We start from the raw sequence: 14,430 nt of genomic DNA on the forward strand, positions 1-14,430 counted from the left end.
AAACCAGACTGTCCCATCTTAGTAAGGGGGCCGGCTGTTCCCCACTGGTCAGCCAAATGCTCAATATAGATGATTATGACAACAGAGAAATAGAGCAAAAGTCATTTAAAAAACAGGCACAATATCGACCAGCCCTTCTGGCATTTACTAGAATTGCCAGACTGCCAATCAAACCATGGATCAGGAAGTGTTTGAAGTCAGAGTTGAATTATTGATTTGGGGTGTAGCCGGAAGATAGACCTATTATAAACCCAATGGTTTCACACCATTAACATTAAGGGAACGGGCTATTTTGATGTAGCATTGATCATACATACGTTTCCATGGCACACCTCTGGTGCACTAGTGTGTTAGAAGTGAGGCAATGACACAGTGCACACACACAGTTAATGAGTTTCTCTGGTAGTAATAGGATACTGCACCTGGACTCTTTAATAGCACCTCAGAAAATCAGAGTCCTTGCCCCTTTAAGGGAAGAAAAGTCGGAAAAACAGGAGTGAGAGATATGTGTGTATGTCTGTGTGTACGTGTATAAGTCAGACTGATAGACACATACACTTGTGAGAGAGAGAGAGAAAGAGAGAGAGAGAGAGAGAGAGAGAGAGAGAGAGAGAGAGAGAGAGAGAGAGAGAGAGAGAGAGAGAGAGAGAGAGAGAGAGAGAGAGAGAGAGAGAGAGAGAGAGAGAGAGAGAGAGAGAATTCATTAGGCACTAAGAGCTATTCCTCTCTGGCGAAAGGCTAATGCAATTGCCACAATAAGAGAGTCTCAACGGAGCCTGGAAAAACACTGAGGGGGATGAAAGAAGAGGAGGGAGGGAATAAAGGAGGGAGGAGAACTGACAGCACTACTTCCAGACCCTCAGATAGACAGTGGATCTCTTGGGACCAACAGTTGAAAATCTTTCTCTCACTCTCCTTTTCTCTTTCTTTCACTCTCTCGCTCTCTCTCTCTCCCTCTCTCTCCTGTTACTCTGCTGTAAGTGGACGAGCTGGGGCTATGCATCTCCAGAGTGATTCATTCGGTTGAAGAAAGGAGACAAAACTACGCTAGCTGCCAGTCACCAGCCAGAGGGGTGTGTTAACTAGCTCCAAGTCTGACCTCTCCTCTGCTCTCCTCTTCTCTCCTCTTCTCTGTGGGAAACCGAACACAGGATAGGACAACCCTTCTCTCTCTCTCATCTCCTCTCCTCTCCACCACTCCACCACTGTGGGAACTGGGAACAAGACCGGTATAGCCCCCTCTCTACGCCCTCAAAAGAGACCTCGGCACAGGACAGACTGAGCTTCTGCTGCTGGATCTGAAATAGCACATTCCTTAGAGCAGTCTTCCCAGAAGGAACTCCTCCACTGACTGCTCCACTCCTCAGCTGAACTCAGTCCGCTCCACGCGGCACTGCTGGATCTGGGAGCATGGTGAGTGGCAGTTCTGTTCACTTTTTCAGATTATCTCTCTCTCTCACTATCTCACTCTCTCTCACTCTCTTATTAGGCCAAGGCAACTCCCTTGTCAGTCACTTAGATCAGACAACCATAGATCAGACAACCAGAAACAGCATCAGACCTGTCTAAAGTTACCCAAGTGCACTGAGCATCAGAGTAACTTCACATTGTCTACATCTCATCAGCCAGGCTCTGTTCTATTGACGGCGGTGCTATCAGGAAGAATGAAGCAAAAACGATTTACTGTACCGTGACTGTTTTTTCATCTGTTTATAGATTTTTGGTATTTGTCTGCTTATGTCATAAAAGGATTGAGGATATTCACATGTTGATAGGTTAGTGTTGGCCTGTTCACATATTTTATTTAGAACTTAAATTTTCGTACTGTCCAAGAAGAAACCTAATCCATGTCAGATTTCCATTTGAGACAGTGTTGAGACATACCAGCTGTGCACAAAGGATCAATCCTCTATCCTGTTAAATTGAGTGAAAAGAAAAATATACTACCAGCTAGAATTTCACACACCTGGTGCTGAATATTTACATGTCTTTGTGTCTCCACGCCCTCCTGTGAGCTTGTGAGCACTACTGTGTACTAAGGCTCTTCAAATGCCTCGTCTAGTCTTTATTTGGACATGGAATACTTTGATTCTATAAACTCAAATTCCTCTATTTCGAGACAAATAGTACAAATATTTGAATATGTTCCAAGATTTCTGGATTTACTCATCTAATAGTTCCAGACAGACCAGGACTAAGGTTTTACCAGGTCTGATATTTGTATTTCTTTAGGTGCATTTTCAAATACATGTCTATGTCCTGCTGGAGATGCATCTTTGGGCGTTGCCTGGAAGATGGGGAATAATGAACAGATGTGTCAATGATAGGGACATTTTGTTTATGTGTGTGTGTGTGTGTGTGTGTGTGTGTGTGTGTGTGTGTGTGTGTGTGTGTGTGTGTGTGTGTGTGTGTGTGTGCACATCCATGCATATGCGTGTGCACATTTGATTGTGAGTGCACGTGTTTTCTGTGCCTTTGTGTATTTATCTGTCTTTTGTTGTGTCGGTGTGTGTGTTCCTTCCTGCACAGATGAGTTGCCACCACACAGTGAAACAGGAATGGTGGTCTGAACCCTGGCAATTACCAAACACATCCAAGCCATGGATGAAGGAGCCTTTGATAGGCCAGACTGACGCATAGAATTTACTTTTACGACCCTCCAAGTAGTAAACAGCTTCCCTTGTTGGAGCTTAAACACATGCCTGCACACACAGGCACACACACACACACAGACACACACACACAGACAGACAGCACACGCACTCATAAACACCTACTGTGCAGTACAAAGTACCCAGTGGCGTCATGCACCCAATCATTTTAATAAGGCATTGTTTGATGATCAAATTCAATATCTTTTGCATTAATCCTGTGAATGTTTTTTTTTTTTTTTGGGGGGGGGGGGGGGGTCTTACATTTATCAAATTCAATGGACATGATGCCTCTGAGTAAACACAAACACTCACACCATCCCTTCAACACCAAGTGTGTGAAATTGCTGCAGTATCGTTGGCCAGGTCAATATGTTGTTCACCAGTCATTGAATAATCAGGTTATGAAAACGATGCTGTGCTTCATGGCGCAGTAGACTTACAGCAGCAACAACAGCCTACAATTGGAGACATCTGTCATGGAAAAACAGGCCTCAGTGTGGAGAGAAGAGATTGCATGCTTGGAATGGGGAGGGAGGGAGCCTCCCTGTGTCAACTCCTCCTGTCTTCTCACATGTATTGTTTTTTATGGTTGATGTTGCGTTATCGTTGGCATGGCTTCAGATAAACCAGCTGATATGGTTTTGTCTGGATCAGTATAGTTTGACCTTCTGACTGACATATACGCCATTGATGTAGTCAGTCTGATATTGTATCTATGTGCCAGGCCCAGGAATTTTGCCACTCCACTGTGACTTCTCTCTCTCTCTCTCTCTCTCTCTCTCTCTCTCTCTCTCTCTCTCTCTCTCTCTCTCTCTCTCTCTCTCCTCTCTCTCTCTCTCTCTCTCCTCTCTCTCTCCTCTCTCTCCTCTCTCTCTCTCTCTCTCTCTCTCTCTCTCTCTCTCTCTCTCTCTCTCTCTCTCTCTCTCTCTCTCTCTCTCTCTCTCTCTCTCTCTCTCTCTCTCTCTCTCTCTCTCTCTCTCTCTCTCTCTCTCTCTCTCTCTCTCTCTCTCATCAACTTTGAAGAAAATCTGTTTTTCAATCAATCAAGATTACTGCACCAGTCACCACTAAAGCAAAATACTTTAAGACTAAGACAACCAGCAGTGAAGGTCAAAGTGATGTAAATACTGCACTTAGAACAATGCATGTCTTACAATTCAGACTTTTAGGCCTGCGCATATCTATTTCATCTTCACACTAATCACCCATGGAATAGAATAGAACAGAATAGAACTAGCTTAATGGAAAATAATAGAATACAATGGAATAAAATAGAATGAAGTAGACTAATGAGACATTTATAAGTGGTTTATAAGCAGGAAGCTCTAAGTCCTCTCTCTAGCTGTCTCATTCTCTCCTGTGCAGGTTATGTTTTGCAAGAGCAGAGATTCGTGGAGACAAATCATTGTAGCGCCAGTGTGTGAGATGCTGGGTGACTTAAACAGTGCGTCACTGTGGTCAGATGCTAAACTTCCACCTGCAGTCACAACCATCAGATACACGCCATGTCTCCTATGTAAACACATGCGCTGTGGCTGAACATAAGGAGATGTTTTTTTACTTCCATTATGTCTGGGAAACATCGTAACCTTGTGCAAAATAAGCAGAAAAAGCAATCCATCACATTTTGAATGAGCTCATTTGTGGTTGTCTACTCGGGACATATCAGATCAGATCAAATCAAATGTTATTGGTCGCATACAGGTTTAGCAGATGTTATTGTGGGTGTAGCAAAACGCTTGTGTTCCTAGCTTCAAACAGTGCAGTAATATCTAACAATACACACTAATCTAAAAGTAAAAGAACGGAATTAAGAAATATTGAAATATTAAGACGAGCTATGTCGGAATCCGGAGTTTTAAAGCGAAATGGACACTATGTAAAGAATATTCCAATTAAAAGCTGATTAGCATATTACATGTGTAGAATGTCTCCAAATTATATTATATTCCATTCTATTGTATTCTATTCTATTGCAAGTTGTCATTCCAAATACAATTCCAATACATCAATGCATTTCCTATGCTGCATGGTCTTGGCTAATCCTTTGTTTGCTTACTAGAGCTGAACTGATATGACACAGAGTTTTGTCATTGTGCCTCTGTCACTTTCAACAGTCACTCTGTATACATTGATTTGTGGAAAATGTTATCAGCAAAGAAACATTTCCTATAGCACACCTATCAAACAAACACACTGACTCACAGGTCACAAAGAGAGAAAGACAACTCCCTTTCTCTCCATCCATCTCTCTCTCTCTCTCTCTCTCTCTCTCTCTACAGGCAATGAAGCACAACTTGCCTTTCACATCTATAAACTAGACAAACATATTTATTCATGATACCAGAGAAGGGAGGGAGTGGCCAAGTGTTAACATCGGGCTAGACAGATAGGACATACATATTTCCCTCGCCTGAAAAAATTCTGCACTACGGTGTTGTTAAAGGTACACTGCTATATACACTGTGCAGGATTGTAGCAATTTCCTGCTGAATGCCAAGTAGGATACGCAATACCCTGGCTGCTACAGAATGACAATGTATGGATGCAGGAAAAAATGTATGAATGCAGGAAAGAATGTATGGATGCAGGAGCAGAAACAGGAAATGGTGTTGTCGACACAGCTTAAAGCTCAGGGATAATAAACCTAATCTGGAAAGGTCAGTGATACGAATAATTATATGCATTGAATCAACTGTAATTTATTTGATTAATATAATATGAGGTATCTGATCAATTATTGCTAACTCTGAAATGTGAGTGCACTGATGGTCCTTATGTAGTGCACTACACTAGTTAGTGTGTACACTACACAATATAACAAGCATAGGGACTCATTTGAGCTGAAATCGGCCATTTAAATCTAGCTCTCTATGATCATTCTTTAATACCACCCTATATTTGAGCCCTGTGTAGTGCAAACCAGGCCTCCACCCCACACTACTGCACACTTGACCTCCTCACAACTCAACAATCCTGTCATTATGTAGTCCCCACAAGGGGACTCAGGAATTGGCCCAGGAATTTTCCTCTGGAGGAAAACAACAATAATAGTTATAATACATGACATTCCTCATACAGCATGAAAATGAAGTTGTTAAAAGAGAGGAGTTTGTTTGTGGTTTTCTTTTCCCGCCAAGTTCCGCCCACAAACTTGAACGTTCTAGAACAGGGTTCCCCAACTAGCGGCCCGCGGGACAAATTTGGCACACTGGTGGTTTTATTTGGTCCCACAAGTTTTCTTAGCAAAAAAACACACATATATATATATAATGAAAATCATTATTTTTATTGTTGAACATAAAAGCCTGTAGAAACACCAGGAAATCAGCTCCAAGTGATTTTAATTGAAGAAATCTGTTCCCAAGTATTCTCACACATAATAGAGAGACACGTGATTGTATACAGATGTAAGCAAGGTTTGAAATTATTATATTTTAGTCAAACATTATATCTGTTTGGGCTTCTTGCGGTCAATTTGCAGTCTACAAATTATTTGTAATTATGTTCCGGCCCCCCGACCATCCGCTCAGAAATAATCGATCCCTGTTCTAGAACATTTTAGAACTTGAAGCTTATTGAACGTTCTGCTCTGCTCTGTTCCATGACCAAGGGTGAAAACTTTTAATTGGGGTGGTCTCTCTGTGTCAAATTCGGCTATGCTTATTTGAAGTGGGGCTCCCGAGTGCCTCAGTGCTCTAAGACAATGCATCTCAGTGCTAGAGGTGTCACTACAGACCCTGGTTAGATTTCAGGCTGTATCACAACTGGCCGTGTGTCACGCCCTGACCTTAGTTCCTTGTTTATGTTTCTATTTTGGTTTGGTCAGGGCGTGAGTTGGGGTGGGCATTCTATGTTTTGTTCTATGTTTTGTATTTCTAGGTGTTTAGCCTGGTATGGTTCCCAATCAGAGGCAGCTGTCAATCGTTCTCTCTGATTGAGAACCATACTTACCATACTGTTCCCACCTGTGTTTGTGGGTAGTTGTTTTCTGTTTTGTGTATTGCACCTTGCAGAACTGTTCGTTTGTCGTTTTGTTGTTTTTGTTCAAGTGTTCGTATTTATTAAAAGTATTATGAATACTTACCACGCTGCACCTTGGTCCTCTTCTTCTTCTCCCGACAACATTCGTTACACCGTGATTGGGAGTCCCATAGGGCGGTGCACAATTGGCCCAGCGTCGTCCGGGTTAGGGTTTGGCCAGGGTAGGCCGTCATTGTAAATAAGAATTTGTTCTTAACTGACTAGCCTAGTTAAATAAAGATTAAATAAATAAAATATAAAAGTGGTCTATACTGTATGTTTGTCCATTTTTCCTCTAGTTCTGGTGTTATTGGGAGCATTGATGTCCAGTAGCAATAGCAGTGCTCTCTGCTCCAGCCATTCCAAACAAGAACAATGTTTTACCTCTGAGTCACTCCAAACAATGAGCTTTGACTGAGCAGCTGTGTCTGCATATTTCAACCAACCTCCACATCTGCTGCTTGCCTCCTTCCCTCTGACACAAACAGCATGCAACCAAAGTCTGCACAGCCATTCCTCATGTCCACCTACTTTATCAAAACCGCCTCTCGTTACGGAGATCAGACTATTGTCTTGCATTCCAGTGCAATCTGTATTGGATGGTAAACAGTGGGTCATCTCTCCCCCGGTAAGTGATGAGGTGGTGACGGCTGCTCTCTCCTTTCTTCTCTCCCTGCAGGGTGGGTCTGACTGGGAGCAGCCTGAGGACACAGGTGGACCACAGTTGGGGAGACATCTGGAGGCCGCACAGCCACTGGCCAGGGACGGGCAACCGGCACAGCTTGCTACCAGTCTGGCTGTGGTGGGGAGGGTTCCTGGTACCGTGATTTGGTGCACAAACATAAACGAAAATCACATTGCCAGGGATTTCCACCCTTTCACATGTAGTTCTCCAGGTGGGGTCTATATGTTCTGCCCGTCAGGAGGACTTTCATGTCTGTCTTCTGTCTTGGCCCTATGTGGTCTATGGAAACAATAACATGTCAAATATTAGAGCGAGTGGATAGGAAGGTTGAATGTCAGGAAGTTCAACTCCAGATATAAGCTGTTCTTAGCTCTCACAGTGATTTACAGATTACCTCCTGGTATTAGCTCCTTACAAACAAAACCCCAAACAACAAACAACTTTCCCCTGTGGAAAGCGTTTTTATTCCTCTAAAGCTGCAGATGAGAGTACAACCTGAAATCCAAACTGTTCTTTACAAATGGCCAGGAAGTAAATCCAATGCATTTGAAAGCAGGCCAGGTTTACACAATGTATCATATTTTGGGTAAAGATCATGTATCACCTTTAGGAATGCACAATGACATACAGCTTTAGAACTAAGGAGATTGTCTGCAGACTCTCTGTTTGAACTGTAGGAAACTGATTCTACTTAGGCAGCCTTTGCTTATAGACTTAAGGAGTGGTTAGATTTAAAGAACAAAGAGTGTTTTACCATCTATAGAAGTCTATAAAGTACCTATAGATTTAGAGCAGCCATACTCAACAGGCGGACCGCGGTCCGGATTTGGACCCAGAACGGGGTCAATACAGACCACGGGTCACAACAATTAGTTTTTTATAAAAGGGGCGCTAGAGTGGTTGTCTACTATGGACATATGGAAATTATCTAGAGAATATTAAAATTGAAAGCTGACCCCTGGTAACATTCGGGATTTGCTATTTTTCATGGTTCTAGGTCTATTTTCAAGCATTTTGAACAATTAGCTTTTTGGGAGCCAAATAATGCTGCTCTTTTACGTGAATGGAGTCAAAAGATGCGGCTCCCGGAAAAGACTCAGAAGGCCCATAACTAATATGAACACACATAAGACATGGTAAAATGTGTAGAATTGCAGAACATTTGTTTAAAACTCACGCCAACAAGAGGAGCATGTACAGTTTGAACAGTTTGGGGTCACATGGGTTGTGAGGTGGCAATTTCTTACGACACCGATAACTCACAATATCCATCAAGACCTTTGCAACCTAGGAAATGTGTGTGATCGGTCCTTTTCAAATAGAACCCCTGCTATAGACGAATCAATTAAAGTTTCTCCCAACTGTCTGCCAGTGAAAGTCTCTATTCTTTTCCTCATTTGCATCCTGTCATGAGCAGCCAATTGCTAAAGGCACAGAGCTTAGCTAATTGGTGAGCATTGATCCCTCTTATATGTTGTTCACAGTGGCTAAGTTCAGTGCCTGAGGTGAAATAGTTGATGTGGCGGGATGTGTTCCAAACGATGGCGATGAATGCAAAGAGCACTGGCTGATATCTGAGATGTGAAGATGAAGGAAGAGGGTGGAAAGAGAGGGACAGAGGAGTGCGGCAGTGGAACGCAGCACGATCCCCGATTAAAGAGCGGAGGAAGGAAGAAATGCTACTGAGAGAATGTCTGGCCAGCCCAGGCATGCCTAGTTCCACTCCACCTCAGTCAGTCAGTCAGAGCACAGCACCCCACCTTTGTCACTCAGCACGGGCACTAGTTTATGAGGCATGCCTCACCTCACCTCCTTCCCAGAGCTGTATGTGTGGGCTAGGCTGCCTGCCCAACATTCACACTCTGAGCTGTGGAGGACTGTGAGTGTTTGGTACTTGGCCAAGTAACTCTGAGGCCACTTTACGAGTGTGTGAAATTAACTTTATGAGTTAAGATACAGTGGGGTCCAAAATTATTGACACCCTTGATAAAGATGAGCAGTAATGACTGTATAAAATAAATAATTCAAATACTGAGCTAAATTGTACGCTCAACTTTTTCGGGGGAATATTATTATATTATTATATTATAATATTATTCTATTATTCTATACTAGTACAATTGCTCAGAGACAGAGTTTTTGCTTAACAAGTAACCTTTTAGGGTTAGGGTTCAAAATGATTGACACCCCTAAAGATTCTTATAAATAAAGTAGTGAAAAGTGTAGTATTTGGTCCCATATTCCTAGCACACAATGACTACGTCAATTTCTGTTAGTTATGGTTGTTTTTCTGATTATTTTCTGACCAATATTATACACTTTATTATAATTAAGAATATGATATGTTTCTAAACGTATATTAATGTGGTTGCTACCATGATTACTGATAATCCTGAATGAATTGTGAATAATGATGAGTGAGAAAGTTACAGAGGACAATATTGTTGGGAAAGAGCAAGCAAGAAAGACATGTCATTGTACTAGTGCACGTGTCACGATCGTCATATGGAATGGACCAAGGTGCAGCGTGGTGAGCGTACATTTTTCTTTATTTTGCAAATGTCGCCAACAAAACAATAATACACCAAAAACGAACGTGAAGCTCCGTAAGGCTATACATGCATAAACGAAGACAACTACCCACAACTACCAAAAGGAAAAAAGGCTGCCTAAGTATGATTCCCAATCAGAGACAGCTGTCTATTGTTGTCTATACCCACCACCAAAGGACCAAGCAGCATGGAGAAAGGGACTCATGGACATGGGAGGAGATCCTGGACGGTAAGGGACCCTGGAGGCAGGCTGGAGAATATCGCCGTCCAAAGGAGGAGATAAAGGCAGTGAAGGAGGAGCGGCAACGATATTAGTCATCGACATTAGTCATCGACGGAAGCCCGAGAAGCCACTCCCCCAAAAAATGTTTTGGGGGAGTGGCTTCTCGGGCTTCCGTTGGCAGAGCAAACTCCCCGTGCTCACTGCAAAGAGTGTGGTACTGGTCAGGCACCATGTGATGCGGTGAAGCGCACGGTGTCTCCAGTGCGTGTGCACAGCCCGGTGCGCTCAGAGCCAGCTCTCCGCAAGTGCCAAGCTAGAGTGGGCATCCAGCCAGGGCAGATTGTGCCAGCTCAGCGCTCTTGGTCTCCGATGCGCCAAGTCGGCCCAGGGTATCCTGCGCCGGCTCTGCGCACTGTGTCTCTGGTGCGCTGTGACAGTTCAGTGCGTCCTGTGCTTGCGCTCCGCACGTGCCGGGCTAAAGTGGGCATTCAGCCGCGAGGAGCGGTGCAAGTGTTAAGCACCAGATCTCCAGTGATCCCCCACAGCCCGGTTCGACATGTGCCTGCGCTCTGGAGGTGCCAGGCTAAAGTGAGAATTCAGCCTGGAGGAGTGGTGCCAAGGATAAGCACCAGATCTCCAGTGCTCCCCCACAGCCCGGTTCATCCTGTGCCTGCTCCACAGGTCAGTCCGGAGCCTTCAGCGACGGTCTCCAGTCCGGAGCCTTCAGCGACGGTCCCCAGTCCGGAGCCTCCGGCAACAGACCCCAGTCCGGAGCCTCCGGCGACGGTCCCCAGTCCGGGGCCTGCGGCGAGGGTCCCCAGTCCGGGGCCTGCGGCGAGGTTCCCCAGACCGGAGCCTGTGGCGAGGGTCCCCAGTCCGGGGCCTGCGGCGAGGGTCCCCAGTCCGGGTCCTGCAACGAGGGTCCCCGCACCAGAGGCGCCACCAAAGTGGGGGGAGCCAGAGGTGGAGCGGGGGCTACGTCCCGAGCCGGAGCCGCCACCGAGGGTAGATGCCCACCCGGACCCTCCCCTATAGGTTCAGGTTTGCAACCGGGAGTCCGCACCTTTAGGGAGGGGGGGGGGGGGGGGTGTACTGTCACGCCCTGACCTTAGAGAGCCGTTTTATTTCTCTAGTTGGTTAGATCAGGGTGTGATTTGGGGTGGGAATTCTATGTTGTTTGTTTCTATGTTTTGGCCGGATATTTTTCTCAATCAGGGACAGCTGTCTATCGTTGTCTCTGATTGGGAATCATACTTACGCAGCCTTTTTTCCTTTTGGTAGTTGCGGGTAGTTGTCTTCGTTTGTTTATGTATAGCCTTACGGAGCTTCACGTTCGGTTTTGTTGTATTATTCTTTTGTTGGCGACATTTGCAAATAAAGGAAAATGTACCTTGGTCCATTCCATATGACGATCGTGACAGCACGTGACAATAAAAACTTGAAACTTGTCTTGGGGGTATGATCTTTGACCCTCTGTAACTTTCTCACTCATCGTTATTCACAATTCATTCAGGATTGTCTGTAGTAATGGTAGCATTCACATTAATGTACAAGTCTTTAAAAACATATTCTATTCTTGTTTACAATAAAAGTGACTCCAAAATGACACAATAAATTACTTACCATTCATTTCTATTGGGCCCAAAATAATCTGTAATACAACTAAAACAAACTGCAAATGCATCCAACAAGCTTGATCTAGTCATTGTTTGCTAGGAATATGGAACCAAATACTAAACTTTATTTATCGGGTGCCAACAATTTTTACCCCTACCTTTTTTATTTATTGTATTTTATTTCACCTTTATTTAACCAGGTAGGCAAGTTCTCATTTACAACTGCGACCTGGCCAAGATAAAGCACAGCAGTTCGGCACATACAACAACACAGAGTGACACATGGAATAAACAAACATACAGTCAATAATACAGTAGAAAAAATTAAAATCTATATACAGTGAGTGCAGATGAGGTAAGATAGGGGAGGTAAGGCAATAAATAGGCCATGGTGGCGAAGTAATTACAATATAGCAATTAGACACTGGAATGGTAGATGTGCAGAAGATGAATGTGCAAGTAGAGATACTGGGGTGCAAAGGAGCAAGATAAATAAATAAATACAGTATGGTGATGAGGTAGTTGGATGAGCTGTTTACAGATGGACTATGTACAAGTGCAGTGATCTGTGAGCTGCTCTGACAACAGGTGCTTAAAGCTAGTGAGGGAGATATGGGAGATGTGATACCTGTTTGAGAAAGAAAAGTTTTACTTGTAAAAAAAATCTCTTTATCTGACTAATTGTATTAGTATATAATAATATAATATATTCCCTTTTTTTTGCTAACAACATAGCTCAGTACTTGAAATTGTTTATTTTATACAGTCATTATTGCTCTACTTTATCAAGGGTGTCAATAATTTCTGGCCCCACTGTATATGCAAAACATCTTGTGGAACAGTGCTGGACCATGTAGGCATTTTTTAAAGCATGTTTTTTATGCTTTAATGTGTGTTGTTGTAGTTATTTCTGTCCCCTTGTCCATTGGCCAGCTGGTGAGTCTGTCTTCTGGATAATTGTGATGCAGTCCCTGTGGCCAGTTGTTAGAGTGCATTCGGAAAGTAGTCAGACCCCTTCGCTTTTTCCACATTTTGTTACGGTACTGCCTTGTTCTAAAATGTATTCAGTTAAAAACTTTCCTCATCAATCTACATACAATACCCCATGATGACAAAGCAAAAACAAGTTTTTATACATTTTTGAAAAAATAAATAAACAGAAATACCTTATTTACATAACTATTCAGACCCTTTGCAATGAGACTCGAAATTGAGCTCAAGTGCATCCTGTTTCCATTGATCATCCTTCAGATTTTTCTACAACTTGATTGAAGTCCACCTGTGGTCCATTTAATTGACTGGACATTATTTGGAAAGGCAAACACCTGTCTATATAAGGTCCCACAGCTGACAGTGCATGTCAGGGCAAAAACCAAGCCATGAGGTCAAAGGAATTGTCCGTAGAGCTCCGAGACAGGATTGTGTCGAGGCAAACATTTTCTGCAACATTGAAAGTCCCCAAGAACACAGTGGCTTCCATCATTCTTAAATGGAAGAAGTTTGGAACCTCCAAGACTCTTCCGAGAGTTGGCCGTCCGGCCAAACTGAGCAATTGGGGGAGAAGGGCCTTGGTCAGGGAGGTGACCAAAAACCTGATAGTCACTCTGACAGAGCTCCAGAGTTCCTCTGTGGAGACGGGACAACCTTCCAGAAGGACAACCATCTCTGCAGCACTCCACCAATCAGGCCTTTATGGTAGAGTGGCCAGACGGAACGCCACTCCTCATTAAAAGGCACAAGACAGCCTGCTTGGAGTTTGCCAAAAGGCCCGTAAGGACTCTCAGACTACGAGAAACAAGATTCTCTGGTCTGATGAAACTAACATTGAACTCTTTGGCCTGAATGCCAGGCATCACGTCTGGAGGAAACCTGGTACCATCTTTACAGTGAAGCATGGTGGTGGCAGCATCATGCTGTTGGGATGTTTTTCAGTGGCAGAGACTGGTAGACTAGTCAGGATAGAGGGAAAGATGAACAAAGCAAAGTACAGAGAGATCTTTGATGAAAACCTGCTCCAGAGCACTCAGGATTTCAGACTGGGGCGAAGGTTCACCTTCCAACAGAACAACGGCCCTAAGCATACAGCCAAGACAATGCAGGAGTAGCCTCGGGACAAGCCTCTGAATGTCCTTGAGTGGCCCAGCCAGAGCTCGGAGTTGAACCCGATCGAACATCTCCGGTCAGACCTGAAAATAGCTGTGCAGCTACTCTCCCCATCCAATCTGACAGTGCTTGAGAGGATCTGCTGAGAAGAATGGGAGAAACTCCCCAAATACAGGTATGCCAAGATTGTAGCGTCATACCTAAGAAGACTCAAGGCTGTAATCGCTGCCAAAGGTGCTTCAACAAAGTAGTGAGTAAAGGGTCTGAATACTTATGTAAAACTAATATTTCTGGGGGGTTTTCAAATACATTTGCAAACATGCTTTGTCATTATGGGGTGTTCTGTATTGATGAGGAAAAACCCAATTTAATCAATTTTAGAATAAGGCCTAAAATGTGGAAAAAGTGAAGGGGTATGAATTCTTTCCGAATGCACTGCATGTCGTCTCATCAAGATGTTTAGACCTCTTGTGGTAATTGCTTAGTAAGGCATTGGACTGACAGTAGCGGGTTGAAGTCCTGCTCAGGGCTACCCATCAAATTGGCTGCAGTATCTTTTTTTTTTCTCCATCCG

General features: G+C 43.7%; 1 long non-coding RNA gene across 1 annotated transcript; it reads left to right on the plus strand.

Annotated features, from left to right (window-relative positions):
- The first annotated feature begins 749 nt into the window (after nucleotides 1–749).
- LOC129867313 (uncharacterized) lies at nucleotides 750–8,728 on the plus strand. Its single transcript, XR_008761600.1, has 2 exons — nucleotides 750–1,413; nucleotides 7,357–8,728. It is a non-coding gene; the product is annotated as an uncharacterized LOC129867313 (long non-coding RNA).
- Nucleotides 8,729–14,430: the final 5,702 nt, after the last annotated feature.

The sequence above is a fragment of the Salvelinus fontinalis genome, chromosome 12, assembly GCF_029448725.1.
Source record: "Salvelinus fontinalis isolate EN_2023a chromosome 12, ASM2944872v1, whole genome shotgun sequence".
In the NCBI taxonomy this organism is placed as follows: Eukaryota; Metazoa; Chordata; class Actinopteri; order Salmoniformes; family Salmonidae; genus Salvelinus; species Salvelinus fontinalis.